The 26,971-nt window shown below is 48.5% G+C and overlaps 1 protein-coding gene across 1 annotated transcript in view; it reads left to right on the top strand.

The window, feature by feature from the left end:
• LOC146817360 (CD109 antigen-like) overlaps positions 1 to 26,971 on the top strand; it is a 1,044,213-nt gene that overhangs the window by 860,698 nt on the left and 156,544 nt on the right. The gene's annotated exons all lie outside the window — the stretch shown is intronic.

A 26,971-nucleotide genomic window follows, 5' to 3' on the forward strand; every position in this document is an offset into this window, starting at 1 on the left:
AAGAATGATGATGGATTAAACCCAGATCAGTTGACTGGGGTGAGTGTTTGATTTGCTCAAATGCTCCGTCCATCATCCCCTTTGGCATCACTTTTTTCACCCTAAGTTGGCAGGGTATGCTCAGACGTGGTCCCTTGCTCACTTTGCCACTGGATTCAAGATAGCCTGGCCGATGAGGAATATGAACCCGAAACCGGTCCCAGGAAACTTGTTTCCGGTCCAGGGAAGACATGGCTTGGCAGTTCTGGCTGGTCTGTTCCTATAAGGCACAGGGTCAGACTGATTTGCATATGGCCATGTGTGAACGGGGGTGGTGGAGTGAGCTAAAGAATGAGGATGGATTAAAACCAGATCAGTTGACTGGGGTGAGTGTTTGCTTTGCTCAAACGCTCCGTCCATCATCCCCTTTGGTATTGCTTTTTTCGCCCTAAGTTGGCAGGGTATGCTCAGACGTGGTCCCTTGCTCACTTTGCCACTGGATTCAAGATAGCCTGGCCGATGAGGGTTATGAACCCGAAACCGGTCCCAGGATGCTTGTTTCCGGTCCAGGGAAGACATGGCTTGGCAGTTCAGGCTGGACTGTTGCCATGAGGCTCAGGGTCATACTGATTTGCATTTGGCCATGTCTAAACTGGGGTGGTGAAGAGAGCTAAAGAATGATGGTGGATTAAACCCAGATCAGCTGACTGGGGGTGAGTGTTTGATTTGCTCAAACGCTCAATCCATCATCCCCTTTGGAGAAGCATAATGCTGCCAAGAAAATGAAAATGGACTCTGGTGACGATATTGAAGGATACCAGTTAGAGAATAGTTCAGGTATCAACTGCTATGCTAATGTGTTTCTAAAGGTTTTCTTTTATCTAGAAGATCTTTATCATAAAGTTATGGAAAATCAAGAATAAATAATGTGTTCTTTATTATATCATCTTTTTCAAAAGTTGGTAAGTGATATACAACAGGATGCACAAGAGTTTCTTATGTTTATGCTTGCAGTATTGGAAGAAGAAGGTATTGAAATTGAAAATAGACACTGAACAATTCATATATTTGACAATACTAGATTGCAAATCAGTGTCTTTTAACAAATTAGTAAAAACAGCTAATCAAGATATGAAATGTTCCCATTGTAAATCAGAAATGTTGTCAACATTAGTTCTAGAAAGATTTGGACAATATGTAATTTTAATGCTACAACGTTGCAGAGAATGTGGAAGAAAATTGGAAACCAAAATTCAAAGTTTTGTGGCAACTCAAATATCAATTTCTGGAAGGACTTTTATAGCAGTGGCTATTATTTTCCATGATGGAACTACTACAACATCTGGACACTATACTGTGTATTTAAAGTGCAGTAAAGGTTGGACACATTGTAATGATGCCCATTTGGAATTCAATTGTTGGTTGCCTTATTAATTACCAAATTCATATCTAATATTTATGATACCAAAGTTTTGAAAACATCATTCAGCCAATTGGGAAGATGTGAACATGAATTAACAAGTTTATTTTGGATATTTTGAATGCAAAAAGATTTAGAAACATTATTCGACCTATTGGAAAAATGTGAAGAATTACTGTTTGGATTTTTGTTTGTGCAAATTCTTATTGCGTTTGCAAAACTGTGTTGGAAACAAGTATTTTATATATTTGTTCTTGATATGATATGCGATGTAAATGAGAATGTATATTTTCGAAAATTATTTCAGAGAAGTAGATCATTTAATGTAGTTGAAGTATATAATTTAGAAACTGTAGATAGGTAAACAGATTGTTGAACTTGTTGTAAATATATTCAACACAGATTTTTTGTTTACTAATTGTATTTTTTCCCCCGCTGTTATATGATGATCAACATTGAAATCACTGTGAATGGTGAAATTCAATAGAATCTGAAAACAGCAAAAAAGAGAAATTGAATATGTTATGTAATTCTACAATTCATCATCATCATCATAGTCTTTATTCGAAAGTTCAAATTCATAAAAGACACAAGTATCACAAAATTACAATTCATTAAAAACACAAAAATAGATGCAACAGAATCATAAAATACATCATATAATAAATATTAAAATGGATATTAAAAAAAGATTAAACAGTAAAGCAGATGACTAGATGGTAGAATGTCATATAAAATAAGGGGAGTTAAAACAGCAAGAATATTCCATAGCTCTATTATACAAAGCTCAATTAAGAATAACAGAGTGAGCGTAACAATTTGTTCCTTAGGTACCATGCCCAGCCCAAATATTTGGCAAGACCAATGGAAATAATTGGTAGGGTATTAGTGCGTAAGATCCTTAGGGCCACAATACTACTCCTAGTGCCCAAAGCCCTACACAATGGAGACAACCAAATGCGTCTTGGGACAATATAAGCGGGGCATACAAACAAGAAATGTCCAATCGATTCAGACTGCATGCCACATACAGGGCATGTATCATTACCAGCACTTGACCAGCTACTAGTCAGAGACCTGAGTGGCAAGGAACCTATTCGTAGCTGAAAATATAATTTCCTGTCACTAGGTTTGGTAATCAGGTCCCAATAAGTTTCTAGGGCTGGAGTAATGTTTGTCACTAGGAACCAATTAGTCATCCAGGAGCTATTAACTTGGCTCCAAATCTTAAAATCAATATGTTCCCAATACAACATTTTCAAGGAGCTCTTAGAAGGGAATGTCGTTGTCATTGGATCACTCCACAGCCCCACCAAGCCCAAGTCAACCAGGGCAGCACGTATCTTCCTAAGCCAGCCAATCTTATGAGAAGTATCAGACTTAATAACATCCAAGAGTCCCCTGGCGTAGGAGGAGAGCTCCGGAGTAGACCACAACCTCCGCCAGTATAAGACAGGACGGAGGTTGGCTAGTTCCAGGATAGCTCTCCTACCTAAATCGTATCTTAAGGGGACCAATGGAGTACTCTGCGGTAGGCCTGTAATACTACGTAAAAATTTATTTTCGACTACCGTTAGGGATCTCAATGAATCGAAACCCCATAGCTCTGCCCCGTACAAGACAGAGCTTAAAGCCTTTGCCTCATAGACTTGAAGGACAGGTTTAATTGGCTTAGTAAAGGAGGTTTTAAACTCCTTGAGTAAAACCCCAGTAGTCTGCTGTAACTTCAAGGAGGTCATCATGACATGCTTATTCCACTTATTGTCATTAGATATGTGCATACCAAGATATATAAAGCTGTTAACCTCCTCTAGTGGCTGGGCATTCATAAAGAACTTCCTTACTCTGTAACTAGGAGGTGGGTTGAAAACCATAAGTTTGGTCTTAGAGACATTTACTTCCAATCCATGGGCTAGACAAAAATCATCAAAAACGGACAAAGCTTTTTGCAAACCACTTGGTGTTTTTGACACAATGAGAGTGTCATCCGCAAACATCAGTATTGGGGTGACTATCCCTGCCAACTTAGGAGCATCTGTGGAAACACTGAGCATACGATCTACAATCCCATTAATATACAAGGAAAAGAGCGTCGGGGCCATAGTACAGCCTTGTCGTACACCGTGCTCGACTGGGAACTCAGGAGCGACATCATCATAACCTCCCCATTGGACTTTAGCAAAATTGGACTCGTGTAATCTCATAACCAGAGTCAAAACTTCCAGAGGAAGCCCCAGCTTTGCTAAAACAAGCCACAACCTTGAACGTGGAACTAGGTCAAAGGCAGCTCTTAGATCAACAAAAGCCACAAAGAGACTGCCTTTCCCCAGAGTCACAGTCTTCCAATGTAATTGGATGAAACGAAAAACCTGGTCCACCGTACTAATCGATCTACGGAATCCAGCTTGAAATGTAGATAAAACCCCATTATCCTCTTCCCAATCTAATATTAAATTCAGGACCATCCTCCCGATGATCTTCTGTATTGTATCTATCAGACTAATAGGTCTGTAGTTACTCGGGAGAGCCTTATCACCTTTTTTAATGATTGGGATAATAATGGCGCCCCCCCAAGATTTTGGTACAGGGGCACCTTCAGCCACCGCGTTGGCCACTAGTGCAATGTACTTGCTCCAGCAAGTTTTATTCTGGAGAAAGACATCAGACGGAACCCCGTCGGATCCAGGTGCACGTCCGGTGGCTACCGAGGCCAGGGCTATAGAAACATTTTTGGGGCTGAAAGGACCTTTGTTATAAAAAACATGTGGGATTGTAACCAAATCGCTATATAAAACACTACAGGCATATTGAGGCTTAAAATACCTAAGCCATTCATCCTGGGCCACATGGTTTGAAGGAGTATCGGGCAAGCCACCCCTATTCCATTTAATAATATTCCAAAACTTTCTTGGGTCATTCCCATAGCTTGCTCCCTTCAAATCTTGCCAAAAGAGCTCGTCCCAAGTCTTTTTAGCTTGCACAAGGCATTTTTTGTAAGCCTGCCTTGCCAGCTGGGTGCGAGTCCTATTGCCACTTGAAAGGGCAGCAGCTAGATTCGATCTTGCCTTTCTGCATTCCCTATCGAACCAACGAAGCCGCCCAAAAGGGCGTGTTTTATTTTTAACAACTGGCTTCAGAAAGTAACCTTTTAATCTTTCAAAGAATAGCTCATGAATACCTGTAATTTGGAACAAACCTTCGTCGGTGGCCAATGCGTCCTCTAGATGCAAGATGGCACCAGCCAAATCAGAATCTATTTTTGCTAGGGACATATCATTAGCCGCCACCTCCCGCCATCTAACCCTGCGCATATTATTAGAGGGAACAACTTCTGGCGGATGGAGTTCAATTGTACCTGCTACAGAGGAAGTACCGCTCCACCACTGGTGGGTGACACAAATGGGATTATGGTCACTCTCGGCTCTAGATTCCACCACCATATCTTTAATGGAATGCCATAAAATATTACAGCAGAGGACATAATCGATTCTACTTTTGGAGCGACCATTATCAAAAGTATTAGCGCCCAACTTATCACCCTGGGTTCTACCATTCAAAGCCCTAAGACCATGCTCATAACAAAGTGAATTTACCTGCACTATGACCTCAGACCAACGTTTAATTGGGGGAAGAGCCAAGGCTGGGATATCCCACAGACGATCCTCCTCGGGATCAAGACCCCATTCTGAATCCGAGGCTAAAAGGGGTTCGAACGTAACATTAAAATCTCCCGCAATAATCGTGCCCTTCGTACTGCCGTAGGTATCCATAAGAGAATCCAAAGTGGCCAGAACTTGCGACCTTTTCCCCTTTGTCCCTCTAAGATAGAGGTTAAAAATAACCAGGTCTTGCATAGAGACAAAGGGCAACCTAACTAATTGAATATCTAGAGACCCGGTCTGGAACTCACTAGCCTTAGGGAATAAAGCCTGGCGAGCCCAGATGGTTAGGCCACCCATAGGGCGGCCCTTAGGGCCCTTAACTGCTGGAATGTGAAAATTTAAATATCCTGGCAGAAATAATGGCTCAACAGACCAAGTCTCCTGAAATAAACAGACATCAAAGTTACCTATGAACTCTAACCATGCAAGGGAATCCATCTTCGCCTTGAGGCCAGCAACATTCCAGGAAATCAAGGATCCAGGCCTAGATCTTGACACCCCGCTCTGGGCATCAAGACAATGTGTGACTACCTGTGGACTCAGAAGCTGAATAGGCAAGTTTAAAACTTTTTCCTTAGGAGGGGAGGAAGTACAAAAGTCAGCCAAGGAAGAAACATCAGAGTAAGCCAGTGGCAAATCAACATTAGAGCAAGCTCCACCAGGGATCGTTGCGCTAGAATGATCAACCACTGGTCAGTCTATATCATTCCAATAGCACGTACTATTATTATCATTGGGATTCAGAGCAGAAGACCCACAGTTGAAACCTATCCCCGGCCAAGCAAGACCCCTTCTATCCTCGTGGATGGCAGCTTGCATGTAAAAATAGTGTAAATCATGCACCTGGATCCCCGAATGAAACCAAAAAGGAGCATGGTGACATATAAAATTAACAACACGGCTGTCTTTAAAGTTAATAATAATAGAATCGCCCAAAACATCTTTGGGTCGTGATCCTACCCAGCTAACCCTTCTTACAAGCAAAATTTTTCCATCCAGATTGTTAGGAATGGGCGTGTGCTTATTTAGCCAGTGGATCACTTTATTCTTAAGTTCTTCACAGGTTTCGGGTTTTGGATTTTTTATTTCGGGGACACCAGTTAAAACCACTACATAAGGAAGAGACTGAGGGGGAAGATGGATATGGGCCAAGGCAGGACGAGAAGTGAATTCGCTTGGACCAGTATGTGTGACAACCTCGGTATGATCAACCTCTGGGACAACAATTGGCTGTAAAGCCTTCTTAGGAGGGACACAATTTTTATTCCTTGATTTTAAGGGACCCTGACCAGAGCTATCAAGTGTTGAAACTGGTCGTGTACCAGGAAGAGCTGAAGGAGCTAAAACAACAGATGGAGGGGTGACTGTAGGTGGAGAGCTCCGGTTATCACTTGCTTTTACGGTGAGTTTAACTACATTCTTTAAGGAACAAAAGTTGTCAAGAATTGTCTGCTCTAGGTTGTCAACTTTATCACTAACCAGTTTGATTCTTTCCAAAAGCGGTAGCATTAGAGAGCGAACCAGTTGCTCAATCGTGGAAAGGATATCATTGGCTTGTGACTGACCTAGTGGGCAAATAGAAGCCTCAACAGGGTCTGAACGCACTTCATGTGGGGGAATTGCAGAAATAGACACATTCTCTGAGATTTTGGGAATTTTACACTGTCTTGCACCTTGGGCGTCAGTACCCCTCTTCCTTTTGGGAGGAACTGCTCTGGGTACTTTGGATACTTTATTATTGGCCCTGGTTAACGGAGCAATGCCTCCAGGGCTTACATGACCCTCAGTTGGAGGAGGGAGTTTAATAGCTTCAGAGGCGCTTACACTTGTATTTTGCAGAGATAAAATAAGACTAGAGTCAGAAGTTCTATGCTGGAGCAAATTATCACAAGTTTGTTCCGCTGGCCTGGTTGGTGACTTAGCCCGGGCCAATGCGCCAATAGATGAACGCCTAATATACATAGGTTCAGCTGAGAGGCGGCGTTCGGTGATAGAAATGTCATGCTCCAGGACGGAAACTGCTCTAGTGATGAACTGGTCAAGAGTTCCCGTCACTGAGGCAATACCCGTAGTCCGCTTCCCTTTCCCAGCCATGGTATCACAGTCACAGGTGCTAACAGAGTATTAAATCAGTGGCAAAGATGGATGCGCAACCTCGGCGAAACAGTCCACCAGTCTTACTTGTGAATCACAAGAGCTCAGAGGGATAGCCCGACCCAACCTCTATCAACCCCTTGCGGTCACAGGCAACCCGGCCTTTGCCGGCGCGTCCCGCGACACAGGGGGAGCCGCGATCTTAAAGGCGCCTCCGGGCGCGTTGGCGGCGTCAGCAAGGGCCGATGGTCTGATATGTGGAAAGCGTCGATAGGTGCAACAGTACTCAGCACATTTAGCAAAAAAGGAACTCAAAAGGAAACAGACAGCAGTTCAAAAAGGTTCCAACATGAACTACTAATCTATGACAGACTCATCTACGACCCTTATCAGTCCAGAGTTAGTAATAACATATATCCCAAGGGACAATGCCAGATGGTATAGCCGAATTCGAGTGAATCTGAGAGCACGAAGGCAGGACTGACGCAAGGATGCCTGTGAATTCGTGCACAAACAATGCTGCTTTGGTGATCAACAGAAGCACAAGAGTATCTAGTAAAGCCAAGCAATCACTGGCGGCACTTACAGTTCTGATGATCTACGGCAGATGTCAGAGGGTATGCCCAGCCCGGCCTCGTACGGTCCTTGACGGGCAAGGACGGGCCCGCCCTTGGCCTGGGCTTCGCCCGGGCGCTGCCCGCGCGCGTCCCGCGCTGCGGGGCACTCCGGTGGTTTAAATGCAGCCCGGGCGCTGCCTGATGATGTCAGCGGCAGGCGCCCGGGGCTGGGAGCGCTGGGTAATGTAGTTCTGAAAGGCCGTTTCCCTCACGGCGGTGGAATAGGCAGGAGTAGGCAATAATCCGGGTTTGCGTGCTCCCCTACGACAGGCCGTTCCCCTCACGGCGGTCTTGCTACAGGATTCGTCTCACCAGGGCTTAAAAAGCGGCTCCCGCGCTGCAGGGCACTCCGGTGGTTTGTAATTCTACAATTATGTTGTGTTCTTAAAACAAAAATATTATATGCAATTACAGTTTCTTTTTTTTTTTTTTTTTTTTTGAAACCGTTTATTGCAGTTTGCAAAAGTTACAGGTATGGGCCTACAACCACCCGGCCGGCCGCTAGAATGGCAAAAGCATATTGCATAGATACAGTAAAAGTCTCTCGGCAGTGCAGAGCAGTGAAACAGGAGTAGTCAATGGTGCAGGCCACACAGGTCCAAGCCCACAGTACGGTTCCCTTTTCTTAAAACAAAACAACACCAAAAAACCACACCCGCAAGGCAACCCGCGATCCAAAATGACAGCACGTGCTCCATAAGTGGGGGATCCAAACCAGCAGCAGAACTCTGAGGAGGGGAATGGGAGTAGATCAGGGACTGGGGGACCGCGCGCCCGCGGCCAAGGGAGAGGGGCAGTCTAGGGAGACGGAGCAGGCGAGGCAGCCGGTAGCAGTGGTGGCTCACAAATACCCCCGCGGTAGGCGTTCCAGGGGCCCCAGAGTTTCACCCACGCCCCAGGCTTACCCCTCGCCACATACACCACCTTTTCACGAAACATACACCAATCCATATGCTCTTTCCAGGCCAACACCGCAGGGGGCCTCTGGGATCCCCACAATTGAGCAATGTCACGCTTAGCTATCATGTATCCCAGAGTCACCCACCGCGTCTGCGGGACCGAATAGTCATTCGGTTCCCATACATTCAGCAAGCATCTCCTCGCTTCAGGCAGCAGCGTGACACGCGTCACCACACGCAGGACCTCATGCACACCACGCCAGAATCGCTCCACCTTCGGGCACTCCCACAGTATATGCATGAAAGTCGCCAATGCACCACAGCCACGCTTACACATTCCGTCACCAGCAAAACCCATACGCAGAAGCCTTGGCCCCGTCACGTACACCCGGTGAAGGATCTTGAGCTGGACGAAACGAAGGCAAGCCGGGATGGCCACCTCTTTCGGAGAGGCCACCGCGGAAATCCAATCCTCGTCGTCCAGCTCCAGCCCGTCGGCAACCCAGGCCTCGCGGAGACTAGTCAGCAGGCACGATCTATCGTTGATCAGTTTTTTGTATATGAGGGAGATCGTGCTGTCCGGTACATGGCCATCCAGCACTCTGTCCTCCAGGGGGGAAGACTCCGGAATGGATGCGACATCCGGGAAGACGGAGCCCAGCGCGTGGCGGACTTGTAGGTACCGAAAGTACTCACTGCCTTGCAGCTGAAACTCCGCCTGCAGCGTCTCAAAAGTTTTGAATCCCCCCCTCGTCCAGAGATCTCCCACCGTGCTGATTCCGATCGTGTCCCACTTCGCGAAGCCCTTCGACGTCCACAGGGAGCCCAACCTCTCAGACGCATACAGCGGTGACGCCCGGGTCAAACGGTCCTTCCACCCCATAGCTGCATTAGCCGCGTGCCAGACACGCACCATGACACGCGTCGGTCCCGTCAAACGGGAGTCGGGCGCGCCAGAGTAGAGCGCGCGATTGTAATCGCCACCGGGTAGGAGCATCTTATCCATCTCAAATGCCGGGTTCAAGGCGGGCCCGTAAAGGCCATGATTAATTGCAGCTAGTTGGGAGGCCCAGTAATACCGTTTAATGTCCGGGAGGGCGACCCCCCCATCGTACCACGGGAGCGTCAATTTAGCCAGAGCAATGCGCGGCCTCCCGTCCCAGAACAGGCGCCGCTGGAGGCCCTCCACCTCACGGAAATAGCGTGCCGGGACCAAGTCCATAGTATTCTGGAGGGCGTAGAGGAAGCGCGGCAGGGACATCATTTTAAACAAGGCCGCTCGGCCGAGCGGCGAGAGCGGCAGACGCCGCCAGCGCACCACGTCCTCCCTCAGGCGCTGGAGGGGGGGTAGCAAATTCCGTTCGTAGCGGGCCTCCGGGTCAAGAGTGATATAGATACCCAGGTACCGAAAACCTTGAGAGGCAATCTGGATCGGACAGTCCCGTGGTAGGACCGGAGCCTCCCCGGAGAGCACGTAGACACAGGATTTCGCCCAGTTGATGACCAGGCCTGAGTTGCGACCGAATGAGCGCAAAACATCAACCAGGACGATCAGTGATTTACGCGGGGAGGCGAGATACAGAAGGATATCGTCAGCATAGAGGGACACACGGTCCTCATGCTCGGGGGTCCAGCGGAGACCACGGATAGAAGGGTGCCACCGCAGCCACTCCGCCAGGGGCTCCAGGGCCAGGGCAAACAGGAGAGGCGACAGGGGGCAACCCTGTCGCGTACCCCGCCCCAGCGCGAATGGGGCCGAGACTCGCCCATTCACTACCACCTGCGCCAATGGGCCCGAGTATAGCAATTTGACCCAGCTAATGAAACCCGGGCCGAACCCGAATTTCGCCAGCATCGCCCAGATGTATGGCCATTCAAGCGTATCAAACGCCATGGTGGCGTCCAAGGACGCCAAGATGGCCGGCTCCCGCACAAATGGGACACGCGCGAGCACCCCGTGCAAGCGCCGCAGATTGAGCGCCGTGTTGCGGTGCGGTATAAAGCCAGATTGGTCTTGGTGGACCAAATCGCCCACCACGCCAATCAACCGGTTGGCCAACACCTTGGCGAGGATTTTGGGCTCCGCGTTCAAGAGCGAAATCGGCCTATAGGATGTGACCCGTTCACGGGGCTTCCCCTCCTTTTGGATCACCACAATTGTGGCCAGACGCTGGTCCGGCGGGAGGGAACCCTGCGAGTGGGCCGCCAGGAACATCGCGCGCAGGTGGGGCGCCAACACATCCGGGCGTAGCTTGTATAGCTCAATGGGAATACCATTGGGGCCCATGGCCTTGCCGGATGCAACCGAGCGAATAGCCGAGGCAATTTCGTCCGAGGTGGGAGGGGCGTCCAGCGAATCCCTGTCCTCCACCGTAAGGGAGGGCAGTGCGATGTCCCGAAGCAGGGCATGGGAATCTTCCTCCGAGCAGGGGGAAACCGGGGAGTAGACTTCGCGGAAATAATCCGCGAAGCAGGAGACAATGGCTTCCGGCTCAGTGACACACGCACCATCCAAACTCTCAATCAAAGGCACCACGCGGCTCGCTCTCTCCCTCCTATCCAACCACGCAATCAATTTGCCAGCCTTATCACCCACATCATACAATCGCCCCTGCTGCTCTCTACTGAGGCCCCTGGCCGCCTCCGTGACGAGGGCCCGATAGGCCGCCTGCTTTAGGTGTAGAACGTGCAACTTGGCGTCTGTCACCCCGCTCCCCAGGTCACCCTCCAGTACTGCAATCTCGGCCTCTACCCGGGTCACCTCCTCCCGCTCGCGCCGCCGGGCATGGGAGATAAAGGAGAGGGCCTCCCCTCTAAGGACTACCTTGAAAGCCTCCCACAGGGAGATGGCCGAAGAGACCGACCCCACATTCTCGTCGAAATATCGCTGTAAGGATTTGATCAAATCGGCACGAATGGTGGGGTCGCGCAAATACCATGCATTGATTGGGGCCACCCTGCCATCCCCCCTCGGGAAGACATCGAAATGCAACAACAATGGGGAGTGGTCTGAGATACCCCGCGCCAGATGGCGCACCTCCCCCACCCTCCCCGCATGGGCCGCCGGGACAAGGATGTAATCAAGCCGCGAGAGGCTACCATGGGCACCCGAGTGGAAAGTGTACTGTCGCAATGCGGGATGCTTTAATCGCCAGCAATCCACCAGGCCCAGCGTGTCCAGAAGGCCGGGCAGCCACGCCTGTGCCCGGGGGAGGTCCCTAGGGGGATGGCGATCCATAGACCCAGAGGCTACCGCATTAAAGTCCCCTCCAACCACCAGCAGGCCACTCGGAAGGTCCAGAAGGAGGCGCCCCAGGTCCGCGAATGTGGTGGCTTGTAACCCAGGCGGGACGTACACTGATACAAAGATAAACACTCTGCCCTCCATTCTTCCCACTAGAACCGTGTAGCGTCCCCTCTCATCATGGCGCACCTCATCAATCTCCAACGGGAGCGAGTTCTTGATCATAATACCCACCCCCCGCGAGCCCGAAGTGAAGCCGGAATGGGCCGCCAAACGATATCCCCGCCGATTCATTGCATGAAAGGAGTTACCTATAAGGTGCGTCTCCTGCAGGAAGACAACATCTGGTGAAATACGTTTTAAGTACTGCAGGACCACACCACGCTTAATCCTATCCCCCAGGCCGTTAACATTCCATGACAACACAGTCAAATCCCTACCCCCCATCATACGTCGAAACAATCGGTCGTCCCCCACAGAGCATCTTAAAAACAACAATAAAGTAGCGGGTTTGCCTTGCGGTGCAAACAAACAACACACCCCCCCACCCCCCCATCCCAACAGAACTCCCCCCTCCCTGCACCCCTGCATGAGCCCAGACAGCCCCCCCAAAGTGCAGTGTGCCTGTCGCCCCATGGCTAAATACTAACTAGTCCCCCAGAGGAGGAGGGAAGCCCCCAACAGACCCCACACGACCTCCATGGGAGGGGAACATACGCAATCAATAAATGGTAAAGGAACAACGTCCAGAGCAAGGCCTATTCAGTCACCCCTCAATTCTGATCCGGCGGGCCCTCCTCGCCAGCCGCGCCCCCCCCGCCCCCCCGGCCCCGATCTCCAGGCAGAGTGTCCAGCCAGTCCCCAGCCGCCTCAGGCCGGTCGAAGAAGTGCGTGCGACCATCCACCTCTACCCTCAGCTTAGCTGGAAAGAGCATTGAGTACTTGAGGTTAAGGTCCCTTAGGCGACGTTTAACACCAAGAAAGCTCTGTCGCTGCTTCTGGACCGCCGGAGTAAAGTCTGGGTAGAAATGTATCTCCATGTTGTCAAGCTTGACCGGTCCCTGTTGTCTGGAGGTCTGGAGAATAGCATCCCTGTCCCGAAAATTTAAAATCCGGGCAATGAGAGGCCGCGGCGGGGCACCAGTCTTAGGTCTGCCCCCGGGGACCCGGTGAGCACGCTCCACCGCAAAAAACTTACTCAGCCCCCGGGGCTGGAGATGGGTCTGGATCAACTCTTCCACGAAAAGATCCGCCGCCTCCGCCTCTCGTCCCTCCGGCACCCCCACAATACGGACATTATTCCTCCGGGCCCGACCCTCGGAATCCTCCAGTCGCCGGTCCATCAGGGCGCTCGCCTGGCCAAGCCGGCGCACCTCCTTCTGGAGGGCCACCACGTCTGTCGTGAGGCTCGTTGTGGTGTGGGCCAGGGAGTCGACTCGGTCGTTTGTTTTGGACAAGTCTGCCCTCACAAGGCTCACATCCACCAGGACCGAGTCTATTTTTTGCGCTAAGGTATCGAAACGCTGGTCCACCGAGGCCTTCATCTCTGCGATGGCGCCCATGACGTCCCGGAGGGTCAGATCCACCGGATGAGCAGATGCCTCCGTCGGGCCCACCGGGGATGCACGCGATGTCTCCGGAGAACCCTTCTGGAGCGTGTAGCGGTCCATACTGTTAGCCTGGTGCGCCGTGCCACGGCGGGTCGTCTTCACCTTCGCCCGGTCGCCATCTTGTTTGGTGGACATGCTGGCTTCTCCACCGTCGTGCCAAGCTCCCCAAACGGGCCGCTATACCAAATCACGGGTGCCAGGGGGGGGGCGGGGGCGACCACCGAACCGCGGGTCAACCCACCGCCGGCGGGTCAACCGGGCTCCCGGACAAGGCCACACCACTGCACCCCGCTCCGCAGCCCGACCCCGCCTGAGAGCTAGGAGGGCGCAAAAGCGAAAGTGAAAGTGCGGGGTACGCGAGTCGCCCAGCCCCGCTCGCCGCTGTTATTCACTTTGTCCCCGGATCGCCCCACTACTCCAATCCGGGGGGCCGGCGAGGAGAAGGCCGCAACCTTCAATCGATGCTCCCACCGGCGTTCGGGGTCCGATTCGAGCCCAAAAAGCAGGTGGCGCCTCAGCTCCGGTTCCCCAACACAGTCCCCTCAACAAGGACAGGATATCGCCAGGATTAATTCAGGAGGTCGCGGAGGTCCTCGGGAGCCTCGCACCTACGCGGCCATCTTGGTTGCGCCTGCAATTACAGTTTCAATGAGTTTGATATCTACTTCATTAAACAAGATAAGATTAATAAATGTAATAAGCATAAAAATATGAAGTAATGTTTACAGTCACTTTTAATGCAGTCATTCATTTTTTGAATCTACCAACTCACTCCTCCAGTCACCTCGGTACTACCCATGTACTCCTTCAATCACTCAAGCATTACCCATGCACTTACAAAATCACCCAGGCATTACCAATACACTCCTCCAATCACCCAGGTACTACTTATTCACTCGTACAATAACCTAGGCACTACTCATGCACTTATGCAATAACCCAGGCACTAGCCATGCACTAATCCAATCACCCGGACACTACCCAAACACTTCACCAATTACCCAGTTAGTACCCATGCACTCATGCAATCACTCAGCCACTACCTATGCACTTATACAATCACCATGCACTACCCTTGCACTCTTTCAATCACCCAGGCATTACCCATGCACTCTTCCAATCAGTCATACATTACCTCTGCACTCATGCAATCAGCAATGCATTAGGTATGCACTACTCCAATCATCTAGACACTACCCTTGCACTCCTCCATTCACCCAGGCACTATTAATGTATTCCTCCAATCACCTAGTCAGTACACCTGCACTCATGCAATCAACCAGGCCTTACCCATGCACTCCTTCAATCACTTAGCCAGTACCCATGCACTCCTCCAATCACCTATACATTTCTCCTGCACTCATACAATCACTTAGGCATTACCCATGCTCTCCTCTAATGTCCCAGACATTACCCTTGCACTCGTGCAATCATCTTGGTATTACCCATGCAGTCCTTCAGTCACCCAAGATGTACACATGCACTTAAAAAATCACCCAGGAATTACCTATGCACTCATGCATTAACCCAGGCATGGCTGATGCACTCCTTGATGCACCTAGGCATTACCCAGGCACTCCTCCATTCAGCTATGCACTATCCATGTCCTCTTTCAATTATCCAGGCACTACCCTTGCACTCCTCCAATAACCCAGGCACTACCCCTGTACTCGTACAATTACCCAGGCAATACCCATGCAGTTTTAAATCACCCAGGCACTACGTCTACAATCATGCAATCAGCTAGATATTACCCCTACACCTATGCAATTACCCAGGCATTACCTATGTACTCCTCTAATGCCCCAGATATTACCCCTGCACTCATGTAATCAGCAATGCATTAGGTATGCACTACTGCAATCATCCAGACACTACCTTTGTATTCTTCCATTCACCCAGGCACTATCAATGTATTCTCCCAATCACCCAGTCAGTACTCATGCACTCCTTCAATCACTTAGCCAATACCCATGCACTCCTTCAATCACCTACACATTACCCCTGCACTCATACAATCACTTAGGCTTTACCCATGCACTTATGAAATCATCCAGGCACTAGCTATTCACTCATGCATTAACCCAGGTACGACTGATGCACTCCTCGATGCACCAAGGCATTAACCCATGCACTCCTCCAATCAGCCAAGCACTATCCATGTACTCCTTCAATCACCCAGGCACTACCCTTGCACTCCTCCAATAACCCAGGCACTACCGGTGTACTCATGCAATTATCCAGGCAATACCCATGCACTTATAAAATCACCCTGTCACTACATATGCACTTATGGAATAACGCAGGCAGTATCCTTGCACTCATCCAGTCATCCAGGCATTATTCATGCACTCCTCCAATCACCCAGACACTACCCATGCACTTATAAAATCACCCAGGCACTACCTATGAACTCATCTAAACACTCATGGGGCTACCCATGCACTCCTCCATTCATCGAGATATTACCCCTGCAGTCATACAATCACCCAGGCATTATCCATGCACTCCTTCAATCACTCAGGCAGTGGCCTTATACTCATACATGTACTCAGTCACTTCTACGGCACTCATGCAATCACCCAAACACTACCCATGCAGTGTTCCAAACATCCACGCATTACCCATGTACTCCTTCAATCACCCAGACATTACCCCTGCACTCATGCAATCACACAGGCATTACCCATTCACTCCTTCAATCAGTCATGCACTGCCCCTGCAGTCATACAATCACCCAGGCACTATCTATGTACTTATGGAATAACGCAGACAGTATCCTTACACTCATCCAGTCATCCAGGCACTATCCATGCACTCCTGCAATCACCCAGCCACAACCCAGGCACTACTTATACACTTGTCTAATCCCTCAGGCACTACCCATGCACTCCTCCAGTCATTCAGACATTACCCCTGCCCTCATGCAATCAGTCAGGCATTACTCATGCACTCCTTCAATCGCTCAGCCAGGGCCCATGCAGTCACGCAATCCCCCAGGCACTACCTATACATTCATTCAATCACCCAGGCCTTACTAATGCGCTCATGTATTCACTCAAACACTAGCTATACACTCATTCATGCACTCAGATGCTACCCATGCACTCTTCCAATTACCTTGGCACAACCCTTGAACCTATGCAATCAGCAATACAGTACTGATGCAGACATTCAATCACTCAAGTACGCAAGTCGCGCTCCCGTAAAATTTCATATACATAATTATAAAGTATTAATAAATGTTTATAACATATATTAAAACAGTATATTAGTGAAAGCGTTTATACAAAAATTGATATTTAAACTTTCTACACTGATATTTCACACTTTGAAAATTACGCCGAAGTCCAGACCCCTAACGGACCCTGGAAATACGTGCCGGCAAGGATCACGCACCTTACGCACATACGTTGCGCACCCGTAAAATTTCGTACACTTAGGGCCTCATGTAGGTAGCATATTATTTACCGATTCATAAATACCGAATTTTACCGATTCGGTATTTATGAATCAGTAAATAGTATGTAGGTAAATAATCGGTAATTATTACCGATTCGGTCAATATCGGTAATTATGAATCGGTATTTACCGATTCGGTAATAATGCATCCCTTCCCATTCATTCCTATGGGCCTGGAGGCCCATAGGAATGAATGGGAAGCCAGTTACTATTACCGATTCGGTAAATACCGAATCGGTAATAGGGGAGGCATTATCATGGGTGGCAGGGTGTCACATTGACACCCTGTTGCACCCCTGATTCGTGCATGTGTGCACATGTGGCGCACATACATGCCCTAAGGGCATGTATGTCTGCCACATGGCACTTTACAAATTGCACAAAAATGCTTTTTGTAAGGTATTCGTCATTTACCATCAACTTGTAGTTGGTGGTAAATAACGACTCCAGACACCAATAATGCACTCACTTGAGTGCCCCCCACATTGCATTTCTGGATTCGGTATTTACCGAATCGGTATATTACCGATTTCTTAAAATTCCGATTCGGTAAATACCGAATCCAGAAATCAGCCACCTACATCTCAAGTGCCTCAATACCGGTCGGTAACGGGATATTTACTGATTTTCGTCCGTTGCCGACCGGTATTGAGGTACCTACATGAGGCCCTTAATGATTAAGTATAAATTCCTGTTTATAAATTGTTTTCTAAATTATAATAGTGAAACTCTTCAACCAAAACTGATATTTATAATTTCTACAATGATATTTCATACTTTTCAAATCACGCCGAAGTCGCAAATCCAATGTGAAAAAAATGAAAGCATAACAATACAATAAAACAACTTTGACACTACTAAAATTTTTATTTCAAGTAAATATTAATTTAAGTTGTACACATAAATAGCACAGTATATTTATAGTACTGTATGAGATATATATTTTAAAATAGTGATTTTAATTTTTTGAAGATTTTAGAGAAACTAAGTATAATTTAAAAAACAAAAGTTCAAAAATATATTTCCAAACATTTTTAAATAAAAGGAATTTGATAAAACACTTACAAATATCGTAAAAAATGTAAGATTAAAATAATTTTATAGTTACAATTTAGCATTTGAAATTCCTTAGAAATTCACTGAAAAAAACATAGGTTTCAGGGATGTTATAGTTAGAAATTAGCATTTAAAAAACCTTAGAAATTGACTGAAAAAAACACAGGTTTCAGGGATGTTATAGTTAGTTAGACTTTCTACTTGTACAAAACCAGTGAAATTTGGTCATTATAGTTAGTTGAGGTAACTATAACTCGCGGCCCCGCAATGCACTGCTGATGACGTCACATATTACATCATTCATGACATGGTCAGTGACATCACAGCTGACATCTCAAATGACATCACTGATCACTTCATCAGATGAACCTTTTCCATAGCACCCCGGGCTGAATGTGACAAACCAGAGGCTATTTGTATACTTGCATTGCATTACAGGGACATTCTAAAATGGCCGACACATATGTCTTAAATGCGCCACCCTTGTCTTGGTCTTTTTATCATTTTCATTATGGGACGCGGCCTCTCCACCCGCCCTGCACAGTCTGCTTTTCGCCCCTTTCGTGGCCACGGGAGGGGTGCACTGCTATGTCCCGCTCAGAGCCACAGGCCGCAACAAGTCACCCAGCCGGGGACATGGGAACAACCGTCATGGTTCCGGGGGCCAGCGGGCGGGCCAGTCCACCAACCCCCCCTCTGCAGCAGCCTCCAAACCCTCCTAGTCCAACCTTTCAGGCCCATCAAACGCCAGTGGGTGGTAGGATTTGCCATCACCTCCCCCACTGGCACACCATCATGTCGGACGGATGGGTTTTGCAAATAGTCCGAAGCGGCTACTCCCTCCCCTTCAAGACTACCCCTCCAGCCATGCCACCGAGATACCACAACATGTCGGAGGATCATCTGGCCCTTCTCCAGCAGGAAGTTATGGCCCTCTTGGCCAAGGGAGCCATCAAGCGCGTTCCTGTCCCAGAAGAAGGTTGTGGTTGTTTCTCCCACTTTCTGGTCCCAAAGAAGGACAAGGGCCTACGTCCTATCTTGGATCTCAGGGATGTCAACCGCTTCCTCCAGAAGGAGAAGTTCAAGATGTTGACGCTTGCTCAGGTCTTGTCTGTCCTCGACCCGGATGACTGGATGGTAGCGTTGGACTTGCAGGACGCTTGTTTTCACATCCCCGTCCTGCCGGCCCACCGGCGTTACCTACGGTTCATGGTAGGCCATGAGCATTTTCAGTTCCCCGTGCTCCCCTTTGGCCTTACCAGCGCCCCCGGGTGTTCACGAAAGTGATGGCGGTGGTCGCAGCTCATCTGCGCAGATCAGGGGTTTCAGCCTTCCCTTATCTCGACAACTGGCTGTTGAAGGCGGGCTCGCCCCAATCAGTCGTCTCCACCTCCAGACTATGGCCGACCTCCTGCATTCGCTGGGGTTCTCCATAAATGTCCCGAAGTCACACATGATTCCCTCTCAGAAGCTCCTCTTCAGCGGAGTGGTTCTGGACACGATGCGGTTTCGAGTCTATCCTCCTGAACAGCGAGTCCGGGATATTCAGGCTATGATTCCGATCTTTCAGCGTCTATCCCGGGTTTCAGTCAGAATGACTCTGATGCTGCTGGGCCTCATGGCCTCCTGGTTCCTGCTGGTCAATCATGCCAGCTGGCATATGTGGGTTCTGCAGTGGGACCTGAAGTTTCAGTGGGCGCAGCAACAGGGGAACCTGTCCGATTCCATCCAGATCTCGGAGGGCACTGCACGACAACTGCAATGGTGGCTCATGAACCAGGATTGGGTCGATGGCAGATCACTCTCCCTTCCCCAACCAGACCACACCGTGGTGACGGATGCATCCCTTCTGGGATGGGGTGGCCACATGGGAGAGGCGGAGATCAGAGACCTCTGGTCTCCAGCGGAGTCCGAGCTCCACATCAACGTTCTGGAGCTCCGAGCGATTTGTCTTGCACTGAAGGCATTCCTTCCCTCTACCGGGGAAGAGTAGTGCAGGTGTTCACGGACAACACCACCTCCATGTGGTACTGCAACAAAAAGGGCAGGGTGGGGTCGTGGGCTCTATGTCAAGAGGCCCTCCGCCTCTGGACATGGCTGGAACATCAGAGCATATCCCTGGTGGTTCAACACCTGGCAGGTTCTCTGAACGCCAGGGCGGACGAACTCAGCCGCAGGTGCATGATGGATCACAAATGACATCTTCACTCGGAGGTGGTGCAAGTTCTCTTTCAACAGTGAGGAGATCCTTGGTTAGATCTATTCACCACCGAAGAGAACGCGCAATGTCAGCAATTCTGCGTGTTGGAATTTCCAAGGCGGCAATCGCTAGGCGACGCTTTTCATCACGAGTGGAATTGCAGTCTATTATACGCATTTCTGCCTATACCACATCTGCCAAGAGTGCTGAAGAAGATCAGGCACGACTAGGCCCTAGTCATTCTTGTGGCTCCAGATTGGGCACGACTATTCTGGTATCCCGAGCTTCTCAACATGGCCATTGATCCTCCGATAAGACTGCCTCTTCGGGAGGATCTTCTGATGCAGCAGCAGGGGATGGTCCTCCATCCGAACCTGTCCAGCCTCCACCTCCTTGCGTGGAGATTGAGCAGCGGCAGTTGACATCTTTGGATCTGCCTCCTGAAGTCTGTGATGTAATCTTGGCTCCCAGGCGTCCCTCCACTAAGACGGTATACGCCTGCCGGTGGAACAAGTTTGTGGCATGGTGCACAGCAAAGGCTGTGGAATCCCCTTTCTGCCCCTCTTTCTGAGGTTCTCTTGTTTCTTCTTTCTCTAGCCCAGCAGGGCTCTGCTCTGGGCACTAACAAGGGCTATATTTTGGCCATCTCTGCCTTCCTTCGGCTTCCAGATCAGCCTTCCCTTTTCAAGTCCCCGGTTGTAAGTCGCTTCTTGAAAGGCATAACTCATCTCTTTCCTCCTATTCCCTTTGTTATGCCTCAGTGGGACTTGAACCTGGTTTTAACTTATTTAATGTGCGCTCCCTTTGAGCCGCTTCACAACTGTCCTTTAAAGCTCTTGACTCTCAAAACTGCGTTCCTGGTGGCCATCACCTCTGCAAGACGAGTGAGTGAGCTCCAGGCACTTTCTTCTAAGCCTCCTTTCCTCTCTGTACATCCGGACAAAGTTGTCCTTAGGACTCATCCATCCTTCCTGCCCAAGGTTGTCACTGCCTTCCACATCGGGCAGACTATCACTCTGCCCACCTTCTTTCCGCCTCCGCATCCTTCGAAAGAGGAAGAGAGGCTCCACCATCTGGACCCAAAACGTGCACTTTATTTCTATCTTTATTGCAAAAAACAGTTCCGGGTGGATGACCAACTCTTTGTTGGCTACGTGGGTGCCAAGAAAGGTCGGGCTGTACACAAGTGAACAATTTCTGGATGGGTCATTTTGTGTATAAAAGCATGCTATTCTCTGGCTAAAAAGGAGCCTCCAGTGGGGCTACGTGCCCATTCCACCAGGGCGATGGCAGCCACTACTGCCTTGGGAAGAGGAGGTGCTCTACATGACATCTGTCACTCCGCAACGTGGGCATCACTGCACACTTTTATGAAACACTACTGTCTGGACAGCCAAGTCCGGAGAGACAGCTTCTTTGGCTGTTCTGTTCTCCAGGAGCTTCTGGTGTGATCTTGGTTGGTATTGCTGGGGTATCTATTCTAAGGTAAGGAATCTAAAACTAACGTGTTTCTTTCAGATGAACAAGTTACTTACCTTGGGTAACGATATATCTGTAAGAAACATTAGTTAGTTATAGATTCCTTACCGCCCCACCCATCCTCCCTGTTCTGCGAACTGATTTCTAGGGTTAAGGATATCCTTCCAGGGCCCTAGTTTGTGCACCAGTGGTCAGTGTCTTGCATGGCTCCGCGTTTCTGGCGTGGAAAGTTATTTACAGAACTGACGTCAGCGTGTAAGGGCGGCGTCTAAGTAGCTACCGCTACGTCATCCCGGCGACCAGGACGCCAACGATGGAGGCGGAGCCGACCGACGCCACCTTCCGACGTGCAGAGGTACTGCTGACGAAAAAACTTTCCAGGTCCAGTCTGACGCCTGGGGGGAATTCTAAGGTAAGAAATCTATAACTAACTAATGTTTCATACAGATATATCATTACCGAAGGAAATAACTTGTTCTTTAAAAAAAAATATGGGCGGGAACTGTGCACCCAACGTGAATCCCGCCGAAAATATTTTTAAAAATGCTTTTTTTGGCCCTGGGCATCACTGTAGGACCCCCTGACCAGGCCTAGGGGTTCAGGGTGTTTTTACCCTTCCCCTTTTCTGTTTATTTTAATGTTTTTCTCACCTTTTTGCTCATGGGTCGGTTCAGCCGAATCACAAGTTGGCTATCAACACTTCCTGGGTTGAAGTGTTGGCAGCCAATCAGAAACAAGCTTGAGATTGTGAGCGTTCAGCCAATCAGATCTCACAATTCACAAATATCAATATCTGTAAATGTTTATATTTCTCAAAAACTACTGAACGGATTTACACCATTTAAACAAAGAGTGCTTTCTGGACCAAAAGCTACCTTTCTGCCAAATTTGGTGTAATACCGTTAAGCAGTTTGGGCTTTGGCTGTGTCTAAATTTTCCTACAGAAATTAACATGGAGAAACACGTTTTGGCACCCCTCTGTTTTCTTGCTCCCCACTTGACGAATGACCCCGCAACATTCAAGACAGTAGCCGACCGAAGCGCCCCATCAGTGAAATTTGCGCGAAGATCCGTTGCAAAAATATTAAGAGAAGGGGAGGCCACACAGTCCCCCTTCTAAAAAAAAAAAAAAAGAAAAGAGAAGGCAGCATCTTGCCGGCGGCCCCGCTCCCTCCCTGCACCACTCTGCAGACGCACCTTCTGGTGCATACTGGGTTGGGGGATTAAGTCCCCTTGAATCCTAAGGGCACTTAGGGACCAACTAGCCCACCAGGTGGTCCGAGGCCATGCCCCTTTTTACACCACTCTGCAAATGCACCTCTTGGCACACTCCTGGTGGGGCGATGAGGTCCTCTAGTGTCCTGAGGTCATCAGGACTAAAGTGGACTTCATCTTCCCCGAGCTGCAGTGCGCCAGGAGGTGCGTTTGCAGTGTTGTAAAAAGGATGTGTGGCCTCGGACCACTCTCAGCAATCCAGCTTTGTGGGGCTTACTAGAGATAACAGGAGGGCCAGGGACCCTCAGGAGGCAAGGGGACTTCATCTCCCATCCAAGAGCACACCATGAGGTGCGTTTACAGAGTGGTGGAGAAAAGGGGCATGGCCTGTGTCCACCTCTCAGCAATCCCACTATCTGGGGTTTACTTGAGGTATCAGGTGGGCTAGTTGGCCCCTAAGGACCCTCAGCAGGCAAGGGGACTTCGATCCCCATCCAAGAGCGTGCCAAGGAGGGTGTTTACAGACTAGTGGGCAAAGGGGGCGTGGCCTGCTATGAGATCTTACCAATGCTGCTGTGTGGGACTTACTTGAGGTAATAGGAGGGTGGTTGGCCCCCAAGGTTGTCCTTAGAGGCCAACTACCCCTCCTGTTATCTCCAGTAAGTCCCACACAGTGGGATTGCTAAGAGGTCTTCAGAGGCCATGCCCCCCTTTCTCCACCACTCTGCAAATGCACCTCCTGGCATCTTACGAGTTGGGGGATGAAGTTCACTTTACTCCTGAGGAGGTTTAGGGGCCAAGTAGCCCTCCTGATGCCTCCTGTAAGTCCTACGCAGCGGAATTCCTAAACGCTGGTTCGGGGCACAGCCCCCTTTCTCCACCACTCTGCAAACATGATTGTTAGTTAAAAAACCATAGAAATTCACTGAAAAAACCCACATGTTTCAGGGAGGTTATAGTTAGAAATTAGCATTCAAGAAACCTTTAAAATTAACTGAAAAAAACTACAGGTTTCAGGGACATTATACTTAGTAATTAGCATTTGAAAAACCTTAGAAACTCTCTGAAAAAACCAGCCATTATGGTTAGCTGGACTAACTACAACTCGTGCCCCGCAATGCACTACTGATGACGTCACATACTACATCACTCATGACATGGTCAGTGACATCACTGGTGACTTCACTGATGACATCTCAAATAGCTACACGCATATACATGCTACACATACAGATCTAGGGTAGGTACATTTAGGCAGATTACTTAGGGCGCGCATTTTAGGAATATGCAAGTGCTACTGTTTTTATCTGAACTGCTTTTGGTATGGTAAGGATTTTTTATAGAGCGCACCACTCACCCTGGGGCATCTAGGCGTTTAACTGGGAGAATGAGGGAGATGAACATACCAGCAACGCATAGAACATTAAAACAGGAAAGTTTTTAATTGCTTCCTGAAGATAGTCAATGACTGAATTTTACGGACTGCTAAGGGAAGCTTGTTCCAATAGCTCGGGGCTAGGTATGAGAACGCTCTAACTACAGTGCGTGTGAGGCGGATTCTGGGAACTTGAAGGAGGTCCAAAGTATTAGATCTAAGATTCCTATGAGGAGAGTATTTGACCAGTTTCTTTCGAAGGTAGAGAGGACCTCTCCCCCGTAGAGCATTATAGGTCAAACAGCAGATCTTAAAGATTGATCGGTTTCTGATATTAAGCCAATGCAGTTCCCTCAGCAATGGTGTTGAGGCCGAACCTGGTGGGCGATTCAAAATAAGCTGTGCTGCCGTGTTTTGAATAACCTGAAGTTTAGCCAGATGGATTTGACTCACTTCAGCCAACAACGCATTTCCATAGTCTAAGCGACTAACAACCATCGCCTGGACTAAGGTTCTGCGCTGAGATATGGGGAGGTAAGGGAAGATTTTCCTAAGCAACCTTAGTCCATAATTGCAGGAGCTGGTTGTTGCTGCTACCTGATCTTTCATAGTTAGAGCCTGATCCAATTGAATCCCGAGATTCTTTACCGACTGTTTGGGAATGGGGGGGTGACCGAGTTGACTAGGCCACCACTCATCAGACCAGCTGTTTTTGGCTTTACCTAAAAGCATAACCTCCGTTTTTTCAGGATTGAGCTGGAGGCAATTTCTTGACATCCAGTCAAAGATAGCAAGCATTCCAGAAGCAAATCGGAGTTTGTCGAGTTCTGGGTTTGGTCCAATTGTAAACATAAGCTGGGTGTCATCAGCATATGATATCATTTCAAAGCCCAGATACTCGACTGCTTTTGCCAGAGGTGCCATATATAGGTTAAAGAGAGTGGGGCTCAGACAAGAACCTTGCGGGACTCCCCTGTCAAGCAGCATTTTTTGAGAGACATACGGTCCCAGCATAACAGTTTGAGTTCGACCCAATAAGTACTGTTCTAGCCATTTCAAGGCTAACCCTTTTATGCCACAGTCCTGGAGTCTCTCCAACAGCTTCGAATGGGAAATGGTGTCGAAAGCTGCAGAAAGATCGAGGAGGATCAGAATTACTGAACCTCCTTAATCAACAGTTAGCCTGAGAGAGTCTGTTACGGCCAACACAGCCGTTTCCGTGCTAAAACCGGGACGGAAACCAGACTGTGACGGATCTAAAAGATGGTTTTCCTCTAAGTACAGGCTTAATTGGCTATTAATGCAGCTTTCCAAGATTTTACCTAGGAGAGGTAGCAGGGAGATGGGACGGTAGTTTGCCAAAATCAAGGGGTCTGCCGATACTTTCTTCAATATGGGACGCACACCGCCTCTTTCCAAGCAGTCGGGATTGTGGCCGAGCTGATGGAACTATTAAATATGTCTCGGAATACAGGGGCACAGCTCAGGGCCAGATCTGCCATAATTTTGGGAGGACAAGTATCCCATGGCGATCCCGATTTAGCTCCCGAAAGAGCTTTAACCACCTCCTCGACTGTAACTAACGAGAAGGAATTTAGGGAACATATATTTATATTGTTTTGATTCCGGGGTGATTGAGAAGGAGCCATCGGGGAGTTATTAGTGGTGGGAAAATTAGCATAAATATTCAATATTTTTTCCCGAAAATAGGAGGCCAGAGAATCACATAACTCCTGGGATTCTTGGGGCAACTGTCTGCAGGCTTTTGGCGAGACAAATTCCCGGACAACATTAAATAGTGTTTTCTGGGAGTTGCTCGCATTGTCAATTTGACCAATTATGTATTGCTGTCTGGCTACTTTTAGGTTCAGGTGGTATTTAGACAATGCCGTCTTATACAGTGTTCTATTTTCCTCTGACTTGTCCGTGCGCCATCTCCTTTCCAGACGCCGACAGCTAGACCTTTCTAGCTTCAATTCACCTGAGAACCAGGGGGTTGAAACTCTCTGGGTCGTTGATTTCATTAATTTCTTAGGAATAATTTTGTCTAAAGCTCCTTCCAACGCAGTATTAAAAGTTTCCAATTGTTCACAAATATCTTTAGTATGGTCTGATTGGTACAAAGAAAAAGTCTCATTAAATGTACCAGGAGAAAGATTGTCCCACCTCCTACGTAGCCTTTGGGGTTGTTTGATGGGCCGTATTACACTTAATTCGGCCAGGCAGGTTATATGGATCGTAATCATATAGTGATCGGTCCATGGGAGAGGGTACGGAAGGTCACAATGAATCCGGTCTGAGTTGGAGAAAACTAGGTCCAATAAGTGCCCCGCAATATGGGTAGGACCGATTATTCGTTGAGTGAGGCCTAAAAGTTTGAGAGAAGCCAGTAATTTGATAACTTCAGGGTCCTCTACTTTTTCTCCGTGAAAGTTGAAATCGCCCAACAAGAGGAAGGTTTTTGCTGCTAGTATATGAAGTGCCAGGTATTCTACTAGCACATCTACAAAACTTCCTTTAGCACCTGGTGGGCGATATACTATTGCTCCATACCAGGTGTCAGATGGAGAAGCCGCGATTTTAAAAATGCCTAATTCTAATTGGTCATTGCATACTGAGGAAACCCATTTTACCTCCAGGTCTTTTTTAAATGCAATGG

This window comes from Triturus cristatus, chromosome 6, assembly GCF_964204655.1.
Source record: "Triturus cristatus chromosome 6, aTriCri1.1, whole genome shotgun sequence".
NCBI lineage: Eukaryota > Metazoa > Chordata > Amphibia > Caudata > Salamandridae > Triturus > Triturus cristatus.